The 4,492-nt window shown below is 27.4% G+C and overlaps 1 long non-coding RNA gene across 1 annotated transcript; it reads right to left on the bottom strand.

Moving 5' to 3' along the window:
* Nucleotides 1-765: 765 nt before the first annotated feature.
* LOC147807273 (uncharacterized) lies at nucleotides 766-3,500 on the bottom strand. The gene is made up of 2 exons (XR_015435593.1): nucleotides 3,424-3,500; nucleotides 766-1,049 (listed from the first exon to the last, which is right to left on the bottom strand). It is a non-coding gene; the product is annotated as an uncharacterized LOC147807273 (long non-coding RNA).
* Nucleotides 3,501-4,492: the final 992 nt, after the last annotated feature.

The raw sequence follows: 4,492 nt of genomic DNA, 5'->3' as shown, positions 1-4,492 counted from the left end.
ATTTTTTATCCATAAAAATCCTGCGCTAAGCATTTGTCATCTAACCAAATACGATCAAACTGCAAATTTGGCAAAATTTTTTATTTTGAGGAAAGTATTGACGAAAACTGTTTTCAAACAATAAGCAAAATACAGATTATCTTAGCAGAAAATATATTTTTTCATGACAATAATATATGCACTAACTTAATAACACAGAACATAATGTCGATTCAGATTTATCATTATATTACTGCACTAATCTAATACGTTGTCAAAAATAAACCTCAACCTATGTCTATTTCCTCCCCTCAAACACGATAAAACATCTGCATTTTTCAATCTCTCCCCCATTCATTACGCATTTACTCCTCCCCAACAGCAAAATGACTAAATTTGTATTTGCATTTTCATAAAATAATTAATTTATAATAAATTTGTATTATGCTTAAAAGTTTCCTACGAAAAAAATCAATCAAAAAAAATTTCTAAAATTTTCCTTTGGCTAAGAATTTTAAAATCTGGCAAATAATTTGAAATCCTTAGCATTGGCTATGTATATATAAATAGTAATATCATAATTAAAGGTCAATAAAGAAAAAGAGTAGGTAAACAAAGAAAACACAACACCGGAAGCAAAATTCAAATGGTAATCATACTTAATACAATGACTAATTAACCAGTGAGAATAGTCTAAACGAAATTTACAAAAATTATAGTTCAAAATAAAACAAAATTAAATAAAATGAGCACTATAATGAGAAAATAAAACATCATAGTAAAAGGTGATAAGATACAGGTAAATTTGCTATACAGAGTGAAACGACTTTAAGTCCATTTTACTTGAACGACGTAAGACGTTTCGCGAGATTCAATGAGATGAATTGAGTTCAAATTGTGCAAGCATTTTCCATTCCGTTCGCACTGACCACAGTGTTGACGTAAAATACACTCAGAGGTAGATGGATCATGTGTTTGAGTCCCTTGGACGCCAGACTAACCGTGACAAGTTTGAGTGGTTTTCCTCTCCATGTAACTCAAATGCGAGTATTTTCATGCATTCAGCTCGGCTAGAACATTTAAAACAGGACTTATCAATGTAAGAGTATTTTATTTGAATAAGTTGTTAAAAGTTTCTATCACAATGTACACAAATACATTCATGAAGATTTTATTACATTAAGAATAGGTTTAGCCAAAATAATTTTTATATATAATATTATTGATAATTTAATATTATTGAACTAATTTAACACGTTTAATTAAGCCACAGGGGTCACCGATGAATGGCGAAGCCTAGATTATTCGAACAAATTTTTAATGCTCTAATTTTTTTTATATTATTACTAAAATAGTTTGAAGAAATTAATGTAATACATACTTAAAAAATCCTTTTGGCCATAAAAATTAAAGCCATGTACAATTAGTGTGGCATTCAACATGTTAAATAAAAAAAAATGTAAATCTGTCTAAGCTTAAATACATAAGGAAGTATAAGGATTTTTTTTAACACATAACAATATTGGAGTAAACAAAGAAAATACAAATGTAAATCGAAAAGTAATTATTTATAAAAATATTTAATAATTAAAAACATTTTTCTGCATTTACTGGAACACAGTCAAGACAGAAAGTAACAACAAAAAAAAACTATTAATCATTTAGTTACACTAATAATATAAATTTAGATTACACAAACATTTCATTGCCTTTCAGAGAGCAAAAAAAAAAAATTTCACTGTATCAAATTTATACACATATCTTTACCTTACAATCAATATATTTTCTTTCTACATATTGTTATCAAAATTGCTTAGCTTCATATTTTTTTTTACTACAGTTCAGGAAAAGCATTAGTTATAGATTAATGAAAGTTTTTTGATAATGCTTTTCTAAGTAACACAGGTAAGGTAGCAATAACAATAAAATAAATAAAGGTTTCTTAAAAATTATTATCACTGACGCTGAATTAGAAAGTTTTACTAGGTAGCTTTTCGTGGTAGGAAAACACGAAGTATAAAGTGTTGAGCATTGAATATGAAGTACCAAATATTTTTTTAATAAAGTATTCAGTATATAACGATAAAGCATTAAGAATCTATCTTGAAAAATGCCAGTGGCACAACAGCGATTCTGCATATCTAATCAATTTGTGATCCAATGAATGTTATGCAAATATTTTTTTTTATTTTTTATTTATAGTTATTGATAACAAAATTCTGAGAATTATACTGCTCTAGTTAACAATACTTTAATATTTTTTAAAAAGTTCAAGCTGTTAAGTACTTTTCATCATATTATTTTAAAGAAAGAGCAAGGTACTCATCACTCAACCATGACCAAAAATCCTATTTCTAGGGCTTTACTTTTTAACGGCCATGGTTAAAATGCCATGTAATTTGCTGGTTACTGGTTAGATAAAGTGGACTCCGCTTGAGCTAGCTCGTTTGAATCTTCTGCACGATAACCAATGAGAGAACTTTCAGTTGTGGCAGTGTTTATATGCTAAGTATACACGTCAGTTGTTTTATACATTGCCAGAATCAAACTCATTACCCTAGTTCTCTAATAAGCAGTGTGAAAGATATTTTAACCTGCTGTGCCACAAGAGCACCCTGGATCAAGCTATTAATCCTTTTTAAAAATCAAATAAATTAAATTTCAATTTGAAATGTTACGATTTTATAATTATACATCCCATGTTATCTATTTTGAGTCATAAATTCAAAACTAAAATTTGAAATTATAAACTTAAAGCTGTGATGTTAGAATAAAACATTTTTAAACATTACTTTTTCAAAATAAATAATAACTAATTAAAAATCTATAAGTCATTAGAAGATTGTCTTTTTCTTTCATGCTTACACCATGTTTAAAATATAAATAAAGCATAATCTTATTTTTTTTCTTCAGGTTTATATCAACTGTAAGTTTAGTAATAGTTTGAAACAATTATAATTTTATGTATCAATGTCAATTGTTTTCGAAAATAGATAATGATTGAAAGTATACTTTTCATAATTATAATAAAAATTCGAAAACATTCTTCGTTGTTTTTTAAATTATTCAATCATTCTGTGAGAGAATTTCTGTGATAGCTCTCGAATATAAACTAAGATAAACAAAAAAGCAAATTGGTATTTCAAATAAAAATGATTTCTTATTCATAGCAATCGCCACATTGAAAACCTCATACATAATTATAATCAAACACTACAGAACAAATATAGGGCACTTTAAAAACATTCCTCTTAATATTATAATGATAAAACATAAATGATACAACTACAACAGAAATGTAAACATCGTAACTAGGGTTAGCTCTCTCGCTTAAACATTTTTATAAGATTTGTAGCATTGATAAAAATTGAAATGTATTAATAAAAAAAATGCCATCGTTAATTGGGAATAAATATAAAAATAAGATATAAGTTTTAAACTTACCAAATTCAAGCATTTTTATAACATCAATCGAACACATTTGTAGACAACTGCTTCCATCGGGGGCGTGGTTTTTCACTGATGTGCGCATGCGCTTATTCTCCGCTACATGATCGTACCGAAGAAAAAGAAATGAAAGGCACAAGCGAATTTGAGAGGCACAAAAGAAGCGGGAAAATCTTTTCGTACCGCGCATTGACTGGCGTTTGCTTTGGTGCCTTTAATTTCTCGTGGTGCCTCTCATTTTTAAAGGCACATTAGTTATGTGCCTCTTACGCGAGAAAATACACGGTACATTAAGCTTGTGCCTCTGAAATCAGAGGTACAGTTTTTAGAGTGTAAAGGATTTCTATTCCTGTATGATTGAATCAAATACATATATTTATATTCTTACCAAAAAAGAAATATAATAGAAATAAATATAAAATTACTTTTATTTCCTTTCTATGAATTATTTAACTCATATTTAAAGGAATTGCAATAATTATAAAATTATCATCCGCAATTGTAAATTAAGAAATTTCTGAATTATTATAAATTAAGGAAAACTAATTTTTTTTTAAAAAAGCATTTTATATCAGTAAAGTAGACTAATCAAATTTACTTAAATGAATATTTAAAGCTCAAACTATAAAAAAATGTATCGAAATTACAAATGTTTGCAATAAAATTCGACTTAATGCATTCATTGGCAAATAAAGTTGTTTGTGCCATTATATTGAACGTATTCAATTAAAGAAAATTGCAGGAATTAAAATAGTAAGAAAAGAAAAATTCAGTTTCTTATGTTACGAAGTAATTAAAAAAATTATTTTCAAATTAAGGCGATTAATTTGCCCTCATCTAATATCTCAATAACTTCCTGTCTCAATCATATATTAATACCAGTAATAAAGAATAAATTTTTTTTTTAATTTTTGCTTTCCACGTATAGGGGAAAAGATCAAAAAAGAAAACACCTTTTGACGCTCCAATTCAGTACCCACAACAATACCGAGTTCGACATTTGTTGCATCACAGACACATTACAATTACATCGTATATATTAAACATCACAAAGAGAGGATCATTT

Source organism: Parasteatoda tepidariorum, chromosome 7 (genome assembly GCF_982258835.1).
Source record: "Parasteatoda tepidariorum strain Cologne lab strain chromosome 7, Ptep-v5.0, whole genome shotgun sequence".
In the NCBI taxonomy this organism is placed as follows: Eukaryota; Metazoa; Arthropoda; class Arachnida; order Araneae; family Theridiidae; genus Parasteatoda; species Parasteatoda tepidariorum.
The sequence above is the reverse complement of the archived record's forward strand: the minus strand, read 5'-3'. Positions and strand labels throughout refer to the sequence as shown.